Consider the following 13,602-nt stretch of genomic DNA (forward strand, 5'->3'; position numbering starts at 1 on the left):
CACTTTCTATTTATTTCATTACTCAGTGGCTTGTATTACAGTATTCCTGATTCTCTGAACATTTTCGTACTTCCTCCTATCATCGCGCAAATCAAGTATTTCTTCTGTTACCCATGGTTTCTCCGCAGTTACCTTCTTTGTAGCTACATTTTTCTTTCCAACTTCTGTGATGGCCCTTTTCAGAGATGTCCATTCCTCTTCAACTGTACTGCCTACTGACCTATTCCTCATTGCTGTATTTACAGCTTTATAGAGAATTTCTAGAGTGTGTGGTCATCCTGGTACTTTGTATCCCACTTCTTTGTATGTTGATTCTCCCTGACTGGTCTCTTAAGCTTCAACCTACTCTTTGTCACTACTGAATTGTGATCTGAGTGTATATCTGCTAGTGGGTAAGCCTTGCAAGCCAATGTCTGGTTTCGGAATCTCTGTCTGACCATGATGTTATCCGATGGAACTATTCCCATATCCCTTGGCCTTTTCCAAGTATACCTACTCCTCTTGTCATTCTTGGACAGAGTATTCACTATTACCAGCTGAAATTTATTACAGAACTCAATTAGCCTTTCTCCTCTCTCATTTCTGTCCAATGCCCATATTCTCCTGTAACCTTTTGTTCTATTCCTTCCCCTGCAACTGCATTCCAGCTCCCGATGACTATTAGATTTTCCATCTCCTCTTATGTACTGAATTCCCTTTTCAATATCCTCACGCACTTTATCTCTCCACCATCCACTTGTGACGTCGACACGTATACCTGTACTACTGTCATCTGCTGTCCATTCTGATAAGAGAAACCCTATTGCTGAACTGTTCACAGTAACTCTCTCTGGCCTACATCTCTATTCATAACAAATCCTACTTCTATTGTACCATTTTCCACTGCTTTTGATATTACCCTATACTCATTTCTACTTTCAGATTTCCTAGCTTCCCTGTCACATTGAAGCTTCTGACATTCCACATCTAGACTCTTAGAACGTTATCCTTTTGTTGATTATTCAATCTTTTTCTCATGGTCACCTCCCTTTGGCAGTCCCTCCTGGAGATCCGAGCAGGGGACTATTCCAGAATCTTTTACCAATGGAGAGATCTTCATGACACTTTTTCGGTTACAGGCCACATGTCCCGTGGATACACTTAATGAGTCTTTACTGCAGTGGTTTCCAGTGCCTTCTGCATCATCACGCTATTTATCATTGCCGATTTGTCTGCCTTTAGGGCAGTTTCGCACCACAAGGACAATAGAGTGACCTGAACCTGCAAGGCCATTGGCAGAATGAGGGTGATTTCTTATGCCGGAAGTCTTCAGCCACCAATGCTGATTATTAATCAAAATTTAAGTGGTGGTGGATTTCAAACCTGCGACTGACAACATTTTGATTACTAATCAAATATGCTACCCCTAGACCACACTTTTTGTATACCATTGGTTTAGTTCAGCTACTTAGTTTTCTACCAACTAGTTTCCCTCAGAAGAATGAATGGATCTCTCACTCTACTGAAACACTACAGTGTGGTCTTAGTTGGAAGAATGAATACATGGTTCAAATGACAGAAGAACCCCTACAGGCTACATCTACATTTACATGGTTACTCCGAGACTCACACTTAAGTGCCTGGCAGACGGTTGATCGAACCATTTTCGTACTACTTCTCTACCATTCCACTCTCGAATGGCGCGTGGGAAAAAGGAACACCTAAATCTTTCCGTTCAAGCTCCGATTTCTCTTGTTTTATTATGATCATCATTTCTTCCTACGTAAGTGGGTATCAACAAAATATTTACGCGTACAGAAGAGAAAGTTGGTGATTGAAATTTCGTAAATAGATCCTGCCATGTGGATGACCTCACTAATTGCCACTTTTCGCACCATAAAGAAATTCTCTCTACATTGTTTTGTAATTTGAATTGATCGTCTGATGATTTTACTAGACGGTAAATTACAGTGTCATCTGCAAACAATCTAAGGGGGCTGCTCAGATTATCACCTAGATCATTCATGTATATCAGGAACTGCAGAGGGCCTTTGACACTACCTTGCAGAATGCCAAATATCACTTCTGTTCTACTCGATGATTTACTGTCTGTTACTACGAACTGGGCCTCTCTGAGAGGAAATAACAAATCCAGTCACACAATTGAGATGATACTCCATATGCACGATGCAATTTGATTAAGAGTCGCTTGTGAGGAACGGTATACAAAGCCTTCTGGAAATCTAGGAATATGGAATCGATCTGAGATCCCTTGTCGACAGCACTCATTACTTCATGGGAATAAAGAGCTAGCTTTGTTGCACAAGAATGATATTTTCTGAATCCGTGTTGGTTATGTATCAGTAAGTCATTTTCTTCAAGGTGATTCATAATGTTCGAGTACAGTATATGTTCCAAAACCCTACTGCAAATTGAGGTCAGTGATATGGGTCTGTAATTCAATGGTTTACTCCTATTTCCCTTTTGAATATTGGTGTGACCTGTGCTACTTCCCAGTCTTTCGTCAAGTGAACGGTTGTATATGATTGCTAAGAAAGGCGCTATTGTGTCTGCATACTCTGAAAGGAACCTGGTTGGTACACCATCTGGACCCGAAGACTTGCCTTTCTTAAGTGATTTTGAGTTGTTTTGCAATACCTAAGATATCAACTTTTAGGTCACTCATGCTAACAGCTGTTCTGGTTTCGAATTCTGGAATATTTACTTCGTCTTCTTTCATGAGAAATTACGGAAAACTGTATTTAGTAACGCTGCTTTAGAGGCACTATCATTGGTAACATTTCCATCGCTATCGCGCAGTGACGGTATTGACTGGTTTCTGCCACTGGTGTACTTTACATATGACCAAAATCTCTCTGGGTTTTCCACCATATTTTGAGACAATATTTCATTGTGGAAACTTAAAAGCATCTCGCATTGACGACCGCACTAAATTTCGAGCTTCCATGAAACTTAGCCAGTCTTGGGGATTTTGCGTTCTTCTGAATTTGACATGCTTTTTTCATTGCTTCTGCAACAGTGTTGTGACATGTTTTGTGTACCATGGTCGATCAGCCCCATCTCTTATTAAATTATGTGGTATAAATCTATCTATTGCTGTCGATACTGTATCTTTGAATTTGAGCCATATGTGGTCTACACTTACATAATTAGCTTGGAAGGAAGAGAGAGTCTCTCTTAGGAAGGCATCAAGTGAATTTTTATCTGCTGTTTTAAATAGATATATTTTGCGTTTATTTTTAGTTGTTTTAATTGGTATGGTTTTGAGCCTCACTGCAATGACCTTGTGTTCACTGGTCCCTGTATCCATCACGACGCACTCTATTCGATCAAGATTATTTGTGGTTAAGAGGCAAAGTATGTTTTTGCAACCATTTACAATTCACGTGGGCGCATGAACTAATTGTTCAAAGTAATTCTCAAAGAAAGCATTTAGTACAATTTTGAAAGATGTTTTCTGTCTACCACTAGCTTTGAACATGTATTTTCACCAACAAATTGAAGGTAGATTGAAGTCTCCACCAATTATAACTATAATTATTTGTAACAAGATTCAAGTTTTCTTTGAAGCGTTCAGGCATTATATCATCTGAGTCGGGGGGTCAGTAGAAGGAGCCAATTATTATTTTGGTACGGCTGTTGAGTATAACCTCTACCCATAGTAATTTGCAGGAACTATATTTCAACTTCACTACAAGATAACTACCAACAGACACAAACACACCACCACCTACTTTATTTAATCTATCCTTTCTGAACAGGTTTGCGCCTCTGTAAAAATTTCGGCAGAATTTTTCTCCGGCTTTAGCCAGCTTTCTGTTCCTGTAACGATTTCAGCTAGTTTCACTTTAAAAGGAAGAATGAAAAATTCACTCAATATGCAAAACTACAATGCACTGCACCAATTTTTTTCATTCATTTGCTTCCACAGACTGGTTTCACTCAAAAGAATGACAATAGTTCAACCAATACATAAAACTACAACCCGATGAATCTACTTTTTTCAAAAGTCATTCCCATCAATATATCAAGAACGGTATAGACTTCTAGATATTTGATACAAGAAGGCTTACAATAACAATCAAAGGCAGAATATCGTGTCTCAGAAGAGTGTAATATACCTGTGAATTAGCAGAATTACTAGGTCTGCATTTACCAGTCATGACCGGTCAGACTGCTTCAGGATTACATATATAAGATTTGGTTATAATTTTATACAATATACAGAGAAGTATTAACAATAAGGCCAGATATAACATATTAAAACAATATTATTTTGCCCATTCACTTTGGTTAATATCGAAAAATCCTCCAATAGAATGTAATGGGTATTCTTTCAAGTCCTGTGCAATTGTCCTCTTGAACAGTCCTAGTGGCAGAGACTGCACTTCTCGATCCAGTATACTGAACATTTTTAGAGCTACCACTGGAAAACTGTCTAGCGTTTGAGTCAGTCGACAACTTCGTACTTCAATGTTCCCTTTGTTGCGGGTGTCGTGATTATAATTGTCTTGCCTCATGCTGGAATCAACTTTGTTTTCCTTTACACTGCCGAGGCATAGAAACACATATTGGCTGAATACTGTTGTTATCCCTAACCTGGTAAATAAAGGTTTGCAGTGCCCCTGTTTCTTACTTGGTATAATGATTCTGACAGCTGTTTTTGGAGCATTAACACCTCCTTACAACCTGCAGTGTGCCCATAACATCAGACCATAATTAATATGGTTATGAAAAAGTGCATAATAAACTTAATATGTACTGGTCAGTTAATACACAGAAATTCATTTTCAATGAACCACTCTTTAATGCTTTCAACAAGTACATCTGCTGCCATCGGAGCTTGTTCAGCCGATTTCCCTTGGGAAAGAGTGTGGTATCATCAGCAAACTCTAGAATGTCATAGATACAACCTATATTATTGGCATAGATAAGGAACAGGAGATGTCCTGTGACGGATCCCTGGGGTACACCATGCCCCAATTTTGCTCTTGAGAGGTTGCTCCATGGACTGATACTATTTGTCTTCGGTTTTCAAGATAGGATTGAAGAGTAGCTAGGACCGCACATTCAATACCACAACACTTTAGCTTATTAATCAGTACCTTGTGAGAGATGCAATCAATTGCCCTGCTCATGTCGCAGAGTGTCAATGCCACACTCACTCCATCTTCAAATCGCTCCCATATCTTCATGATTAAGTCTAGTATCACTGTAACGGTTGACTTTTCCTTGCAAAAACCATGCTTTGCGACCAGAAAGGATTCATTGTTTTCAAAGTAATTTTTGTATTTAATGTTTCATTATGGACTCCATGACTTTAGCAAGAATGGGTATAATTGAAAAAGGTCTGAAGCTGGACACTTTGCATAGGTTGTCTTTTTTGTAGACTGGTACCGTCCGTGCCACCATCAGGGAATCTGGGAAGACACGAGAAGATAAACACTTGTTAATTACTGTGGCTAGTGACTGACCACGCTCTGGTATTATTTTTTTCAGTACTGTGCAGGGCATACCATAGACATCTGGACACACTGAATGCTTATAGGACTTCACTAATTTTACAAGGTCCTCAGGGTGTATTTCCTCCCAGTTTTTAAATGTGCAGCTTACACATTTTACATTGGCCATGGGATCTAAGCCTGGATCTGAAATTTCATTTATCATACTTTCCACTATGCTAACAGAGTACTGGTTGAAGGCATCAGCACTACCGGAATTTAATATGGTCTCTGAATATTTTAGTGAGGTAGTGTAGTTTCTTGAGCTAAATGTGTGTACCTTATCTTCCCTTTAATGGATTTTTTCCCTTTGTTATGACTTGCTTGCAGGGTTCTTCTTGGGGATTTCTGGGAAATATCAAATTTTGTTCTTAAGGTATGGAACACATTCAAATGAGTCACTGGACCCCATTTCTCCAAGTTTATGTTGCCAGTTTACACACTAGACAGTGCTGCTTTAAGGTCATTAAAGACTTTCCACTGAATGTGTAATTTGAGTGCCAAGTGATTGGTTGAAATTTACTTTCGCTCTCCATACTATGCTCCATTACTAATGCACTGTCTTCTGCAATCATTGATTCAACTGCACTGATATTATATTCCTAAGTACTGAGGTTGGTGGCAACTGTGTCTAGATAGCCAACATCTCTTGATGGGGGCTGGTTTTCTACAAACAACCCACAGCTGTTAAGTTCATGACAACCCTATCTTAAGTACTTCCACTTCCTATGTGTATGTTGAAGTCACCACACAATGCAAGTTTAGACTTAAAGCACATAAGGTAAGAAACAGTTATCCATCAATGCAATAAAGTTTTTGAAGTTACCATCAGGTGAATGATAAACAGAGATAACAATGAGATCATTGTTTGGTAATACTAATGCAGCTAGTTCATGATCCACAGCTGTATAAAAGTTTTTTTAAATCAATTTCCTTTACACTAAGTTTTTTGTTTGCATACATGGACACACATGCATTTACCATTTCCAAATACTCAACAGATTTGTAATAGACACCCTCTGCTTCAGTCAACCAGTGCTCACAGATACATAAAACACCTGGTTTCATTTCTTCTAGAAAGAATGACAAAAGGTCCACATTGGTTCTTAAGCCATGTACATTTACTCTTGCTATAACTAATGCCATATAACTGTTATCACTAATGTTCTTTTTATCTGATAGTCCATGGTCCCAATTTTGATTTCAGAGTCTACTTCACTGGGGCGTTGGTTGATCTCTGGAATAAAAAACCTTATTACAACATTCTTGGGCCATATGGCAGTATCCATTAGCTTAAGACAAGAGACTGGTTTAAGTACAGCAGCTAAAGGGAAATAGGATCCTAACACATAAGAAGGTGCAGTTTGGAAGGTGGAATTGGAAAATTATTTTTCAAATGCTCTGTGACAAATTTATGTGCCAAAACCAAAAGAATGCAGTCTACATCCATACCTCGTAAACCACTAAAAAACACAGCTGAGGGTACTTTCCATTGTATCAGTTATTAGGCTTCTTTAAATTTGTACAAGTATGTCCCATTTGACATACTGCTCAGCGATATTTGTTCCTAGTAACAGAACTAATAAATGAACAATTATGGTACAACCACACTAAAAGGGACAAATAATATCCATGCAGACTGCTTCCTGATACAAGATTCACAGTGGAGTTCTGTATTATGTTACAAATCTCTATGCCCCACCAGACATAGTGAAAAGGAATATCTTCGAACCCTGAATAAAATTTAAAACTTGTTAGTCACTCCTAAAAACTAATTTAGATTCAAGGAACGAATGCTCTTGCAAACTGTGTGAAAATCAATAATTGTCACTGAAAACTTACCTGTTGCAACTGATACAAATATGTTTGCATAAATATTAAGCTAGCATAATTATGTAAATGCCATATACCAATATTTAAAATAACTGAGGAAGCTGTTATTTTGTCAAAGTAGTGTTTTTTTTTCACTTTTCTATTATGTTCAGAAAATGTTTTAGTTAACAAATACAGTGTATTGAAGTAGTGTAACAGCTGCTTCCATTCAGTAATGCATACCTTCACACAAGCAATACACCTGAATGATTCTCCTTCTGGAATAAATCTACGGAACAAATGAATGAAACACTGCCATTAGTAATACTCCATTCATTACTAATGGCGATATAAAAAACATTAACAGTGAACAAACTCAATCTGAACTGCCATTAAAATATAGAAATTAGCTTCCATGGAAATGTCATTTCTTAATCTTCCTTCAAATATGTTTACACTCTGGTATAAACTGACAATTTTCTGCAAAATATGCTGCAAACTTACTCTTATTGGGTGTTTCCTGGAAGATATTTTAGAAATACCATCTCCCTCAGTCTGTAAGGTTTCTGTGAAGCATTAGCTCAGTGCACTGTTTTCAGTCAAACTGAGGATCCCAGGAAGTAAAGCATTTCAGCAACTTAAAAAAACTACTCCAGCAGAAACTGGAGTAGCTGAATCATTCTGCAAGAAAATGCTGTGAAGTAGAAAATGGAGAAAGGTATGTATGGTGGTGGTCGTGAAGAGGAAGAGGGCAGGGGAGGGGGGGGGGGGGGCAGTCCACAGATAAAAATGTTCTAGGAAACTTCACTATAAGGAGATATTTCAAATCAGCACAGATTCCACTGCAAAGCTTTTCTACAGTGATTTAGAGGTGAAGTTGTGCTTTACTGGAAAGGTTGATGGAACACCAAGGTGGTTTATCCTATTAGATGATATGTCACTACCAAATTCTGATCTTTGAACTATATTATTCAAGCACTTATAGAAGCATGTACAATTTATCACGATCTCTGAACCTCGGTACAGCTTTGTATTTTCCCATTAACAAATTTTTATTAGAAGTAAACAAAGCAATGAATGGCAAGGTGGACAGGAGCATGGGGGATTGAATGCTGGAGCTTTGAATTTGTAGTTTACAAAATTTACTCACTTAGCCACCAAGTCACACTACATAGGTGTATGGTGTAGGTAACTGTCTATAAAGCTTCTGCTCTGGCATGAAGTTATGTAAATTTTCATATGAAAAGCAGTATATGTAAACAAAATATCCTAGGAATCTGATTGTCACTGCAACACTTTCATCCTCACCAAGAACATAAAAAGGAATTTTTTTTACAATGAGATCCACTATCACTTTTGCATAAGTTTGTTCAGTTAAATCTTAGCACTTAATCGGTTCTGATGCAGTGACAACCTATTACCTGTAAGACAAATCAACTTCTGACTAAGGTAATTTATAAGGCTTATGTATGTGTAAATAAGCTGAATGTAAATGTACCTAAATTAAATTAAAGCAGCATCATGCCACACAATAACGACTCCAGTGATTTTTCAAAAGCAGCTTGATGAATGAGTATGACAAAAATGTGTCAATAATTGATTTTATCACAAATTTTCTTCCAGCTCCCAGAACAATTTTATTTTAGTAATAGATTTCCATCTGCTAAAGTAACACCTAACAAAACTACCTCACTTACCTTGTCAGTATAAGGGAATCTTGTTAATTATATCCCATGCACTACAGGCTCCAACAACAAGACTAAAAACCATGTACAGCTGATGTGATTGTAGTACAGGACAAATTCACGTGATATGTTGAATGACCCAGAGTGTCAGCAATGTTCCATTTAAATGTGAAAACTGTCAAGCTCTCACTCGGGAAATTGCCCACAGAGTAATTTCCTACTATGGCAAACCCATTTTACTGAACACATCATAATGACCTTGCATTTAATGGTTGGTTGCACTTTATGCTATCTCCTACTGAATATACAAAGAAACTTTCTGAAGGCAGCAACTGGCTGACCTACACATTTTACTCTTGCTGCTCACTTCTTCATAGCCTATCCTCCTGCACCTCCATTTTTTTCTAAGCTCTATTTTGGATCTTCCTAGCTACTATTTAATTGTTATATTTCTTCACAAGGATCTGCATCATATGACTAAGGTACTTTACATATTGACTTCATTTTATATTTGATGCCCTTGCTGTTATCAACCTTTTCACACTATGTTTTGTAACCTACGACATTTGTTGTCATACATGACATCTGATTATCAAATTCAAAGGCCACCTCCATTTCTCAAGTAATTTGCACTCTGTACTCTTCAAAAAAGTAATGGGTTTCAAACAGACAGAATTCTGACTATGAACTTTTGTCTCCTTTGTCCTGTAATACACTTTTGTAAGTGGGCTTCATTGTCCTGCCAGTACATATCTTTCCTGCCCCAAACTCCCCCCCCCCTCCCCCCCAAGCCTACTCACCCAATCAAACTTCCCAATACTTGGAAATGATACATAAAGAATTTTTCCAAAAAGAGAACAGTCACATATTTGGAGATGTATAATGTTTGTAGTGCTGTAGCTATTATTTCTTTGCCAATAAACATGTGGAGCAAACTTGCTGTACAAACAGAAGAATAAAAAATATAGTATGTTTGTAACTGCTACGCAATATCTTTGTTGGTTGAAATAGGCAGCAAGGAACAAGATAACCTGCAAAGAAAATTTAGAACTACTCGAGAAAAGATGCAGCAATTTACAATAAGAGAGAGAGAGAGATACAGGGAAATAATTTCAAAGCCGTCAGTTATAACCAATTCCTATTTTCAAGTTTAATGAGGCCCAATAATAATCTGAAAAAAGTAGTAGAAGAAGACTAAAGCTTGATGAACTTCAAACCCAAACACCACAACTGAAAATTTGATGAACATATCACAGAAAACTGATCGAGAAAGGTCAGAAGAAAGGAACCGGGCATCATATATATATATATATATATATATATATATATATATATATATATATATATATAAAATAAAATTTCAATACAAAACCTATCCTCATAAAAAGAATATACAGAGATCATGTAGCAAATTTAGAATAATGAATGGGGATGCACAAAAATAAATTGTTATGAAGTGAGCATCTAGTGTACAAGGTGTCAATCAGGCCACCTAAAACAGTTTTTACTTTCGCATGCATTTAGTAAGAGATCCCATAGAACAGGCACAGGCATTATACTACAAGATGTTACAACCAACAGTGTGTTCAGTACATTAGGTTGCCAGTGTACAAAGTTTATCTGTGAGCTTTCTCCTGACAATTTGGCAGTTGCCACATTGCATTATAAAATGCTAAATGGCACTAACAAGACAGATCTCATGCACATCGACATGTTATCATCTCACCAGCTCTACACTGTTTATATTATTGTTGTTGGAGACTGAGGCATAGGCCAGAATGTATATGATCCCACAGCACAGATATGAGAAGTTTGATTTGGGGTCTTTAAGGATTATTATTGCTCTGGGAGATATGGGAAGAATATAAGTTTTGAGAGAGTAGTTCTAGACATTGTTTCAACACACTCTTGATATAAGCTACAATTAAAAGATGTCAGTTCAGTGTGTTGTGGGAATAGTTACTGTGGACCTGTTTTAGTGAAATCCAGAAGCAGAGCTAGTGCACCAAGCATTACGAGAGAACACGACGCAAAAACAAACTCACGATTCTGCTACCTGTTTGAAGACAAGTATGCTCAGGTAGCAACATCCTATGAACATATTCGAGTAATTGATAAACTAATGTACATCATTATTGGTGTCTCAGCATGAGTAATACTAATTCACTTGTATACCACAATTACGATCACAAACAGAACCGTAGTGCAGACGGACGATGACATTTTGAAGACAGCTTGGCAGTAAAAACAAGGCCCACATAGATCGTTTTTATGTACTGTTATTGCCATACTGATTCTTTAAAATGTGGTATTAATAGACTAAACACTCCCACTCAGTTACCACTATACAAATTACTGCGGCGCCAGACATCACGCACAGTGCTTCCATAAACACACAGACAGGCCGACAAAGAAAATGAACCACAAATCTTTAACTTCTATATTTGCCAAACCACTAACTGTAAAACACTCGTGTATCAACCACGTTTCCTACTGATTAGGTGCAAAAAGCATTGTAACTAGGTACTGGACTGTGGTTTTAGTGTACTACTGGCGGCGTTTGATCTTTACAGTGCTTCACTGAGCTACAGTACATTTCAGTGGTCAAGACTGCAAACGGTACGTGTTGGTAACGCCAACAAAGCTTTCTCACTGGGAGTAGCAATATACACCTGTCGCTTTACTTCTTGAGAGAACTTTTTCTTAGCTATGGTGGCGCATTTTTTTTCTGTTCGCAAAAATGAGTCAACTGTTAACAACAGGATACAGAATAGCAAGTTTGCCTAATGAATGCTAAATTACTGCTTATGTTACGGCATATAAATGCTAAGACCGACCACCTGTCCAATACCCGTAGGCTACTTCCCCTATTCTCTTAACGCATGTTATATACGCTGTCCGTTATATTGGCCCATTGACTGGCATCTTATTGCCTTGATAAATCTTATACTTGGACGAATAACTAAAATATCACCAGTACCACTCAACACAGCAACCGATTGTTACACAACAAACGTTTTAGCTCACATGAAATTCGGTTTCGTTCGCTACGTAACTAAATTCATTTTTCACTTATTACAATGTCACATTCTGCCGAAAATGCGTTAACCTGCGTAGGAATCGATAAAAAAAAGATAAAACTGAGAAATCAAAATCCAAAGAAATTTTTTATAAAGCTGTTATTGTGCAATATTTCAAGAAATTGATGTTACCGTCTTTTTCAATACATGCTGCACAGGAAAGCCGTAATCTTTATAATGAAAAATTCCGCCGTCATGTAATAAGTCGACAAACTAACGTGTACCTACGGTCTGACTACCTACGTTTTGCGGGCTATTATAAGTCTTCAGCTGCGAAATATGCAAGATTCAATGGAACTCTAAAACCGCTCCTCTTTAGTTAGCAGCAATGTAAATGAAAACAAAGCCAGAAATTTTATTCGTGTGTGTGAAAAATGAACGTCAGCTGCACGGCAAACATCTAGGGCAAGTTCCCTTGACTAATGCAGCCATACCCACCACAATCAAATGCTAACTAATTTATACAGTGCTTTGTGGATAAAGACGATCTTACTACTGGGATCACATCACAATAGTTACAATATTTCTGTTGGCTGCAGTAAATTTAACAAACAATTGCATGAATCAGGTAAGCTATAAATTGTGTGTAAATAGCAGTGGAAATCACACCAAGAACTCTTACTATCGTTTGCTGTGGTATAAGCATTCGTGAACATAAATTTGCCTGTTTCATGTACATGGAAATTTTGTTCAACCTTTTTACATTTAACAGGAGTTAAAATCGTTACAGTTCTATAACAATTGCTTTGAACACCTCCGTACGGAAAATGCGCAGTGTAGTTTTCCAGAACATGTTACACGAAAACTACTCCGACAACATGCTCTGTAAGTATCTGAAACTCACCCAGTGACAAGCACGGAAGACAGCAGAAAAAGCACTATTTCATATTCATTATCAGTTTTAGCTTCGTCAAAACTATATGCGCGCACATCACAACCACATAACTTCAATGTTCGCGCCCGCTTCACACTGTCGCAGAGTCAACTGGAACGCGCCTCTGTTAACTTGGACAGTAGTACGTCACAGTAGCCTCGGAAGATGATTGGTTCGCCCACGTTCACGCAATGCGCAGTGTTGCCCACTTCAATGCGCGTGCGTAGCGCTACTACTGAGCCCCACGAGGTTATCTCTCGGTTAAAGCCGATTTATGCGGTATACCCGTGCGTGCCTGCTTGCAACTGAGACACAGCTCGCAGTTGTTAATTTTAACAGACCAACGAGACATACCAACTTCAGTAAAAAATTGTAGTATTGTAATAAATCTAAATTCGTAATACAACAAGCACGCCGGGTGATTCAAAAGGAGCGGAAAAACTAACAATTTGAAAACTGTTGCAGGTCGTGCTGTATGCCTTAACAGCAATATATAGAGTAATATTGTATTTCTTCTAATATAGAAATAATTAGCAGAAAAGTTAAGCAATGTAAGGAGAACAGAGATTGCTAACTACCGTAAAGATAACACTTTAAGTTGCAGACAGGCACAATGAAAAAGACACACATTAACTTTCGGCCATAGCCTT

The 13,602-nt window shown here is 37.8% G+C and overlaps 1 protein-coding gene across 3 annotated transcripts in view; it reads right to left on the reverse strand.

The window, feature by feature from the left end:
- Positions 1-13,045, reverse strand: part of LOC126419014 (uncharacterized) — a 474,218-nt gene extending 461,173 nt beyond the window's left edge. For 2 of the 3 annotated variants that reach the window (XM_050086069.1, XM_050086068.1), the window contains exon 1: positions 12,923-13,045. The gene's annotated coding sequence lies outside the window, so the exon portion shown is untranslated. The remainder of the gene's footprint in view (positions 1-12,922) is intronic. The other variant, XM_050086070.1, reaches the window with a different exon arrangement.
- Positions 13,046-13,602: the final 557 nt, after the last annotated feature.

Source organism: Schistocerca serialis, chromosome 9, assembly GCF_023864345.2.
Source record: "Schistocerca serialis cubense isolate TAMUIC-IGC-003099 chromosome 9, iqSchSeri2.2, whole genome shotgun sequence".
Lineage (NCBI taxonomy): Eukaryota > Metazoa > Arthropoda > Insecta > Orthoptera > Acrididae > Schistocerca > Schistocerca serialis.